General features: G+C 35.6%; 1 protein-coding gene across 4 annotated transcripts in view; it reads left to right on the forward strand.

The window, feature by feature from the left end:
• Positions 1–357: 357 nt before the first annotated feature.
• The window catches only part of LOC106868966 (uncharacterized), a 180,308-nt gene continuing 180,241 nt past the window's right edge, over positions 358–424 (forward strand). For 2 of the 4 annotated variants that reach the window (XM_089364545.1, XM_014914442.3), the window contains exon 1: positions 372–424. This exon is cut by the window's right edge and continues 84 nt beyond it. The gene's annotated coding sequence lies outside the window, so the exon portion shown is untranslated. The other 2 variants (XM_014914441.3, XM_089364546.1) reach the window with 2 other exon arrangements.

A 424-nucleotide genomic window follows, 5' to 3' on the forward strand; every position in this document is an offset into this window, starting at 1 on the left:
CGATTTTCAGGTTTCCAATATTTGATACCACCGATGTAGCTAACCTGAGCTGAACCCCCTCAAGGGAGAAACTTGTAGTCCATGCTGAAAGAGATAGTCCCAGATTATGCGACGCATTTCCTTTGAAGGATTGAACTAATCAACACGGCTGTAATTCCTTACAGTTTTCACACATAAAACTGATCCTACATTGACTGAAACCTTTATTTTATTATTTTCTGAGGGTTCTTGGCATCATTTAATATATTTTTTGCTATCCTTTAAATCTGTTTCGTCTCGTGGTCTCCGAATCAAACCAGGTACTTGTCTCTGGTGCCACCGTTCACCACATACGTATATATATATATATATATATATATATATATATATATATACATACACACGCACGCAACCCTACCAAAAAAAAAAAATTGGTAATATCTTA

Source organism: Octopus bimaculoides, chromosome 16 (assembly GCF_046866305.1).
Source record: "Octopus bimaculoides isolate indiv1 chromosome 16, ASM4686630v1, whole genome shotgun sequence".
NCBI classification, from domain to species: Eukaryota; Metazoa; Mollusca; class Cephalopoda; order Octopoda; family Octopodidae; genus Octopus; species Octopus bimaculoides.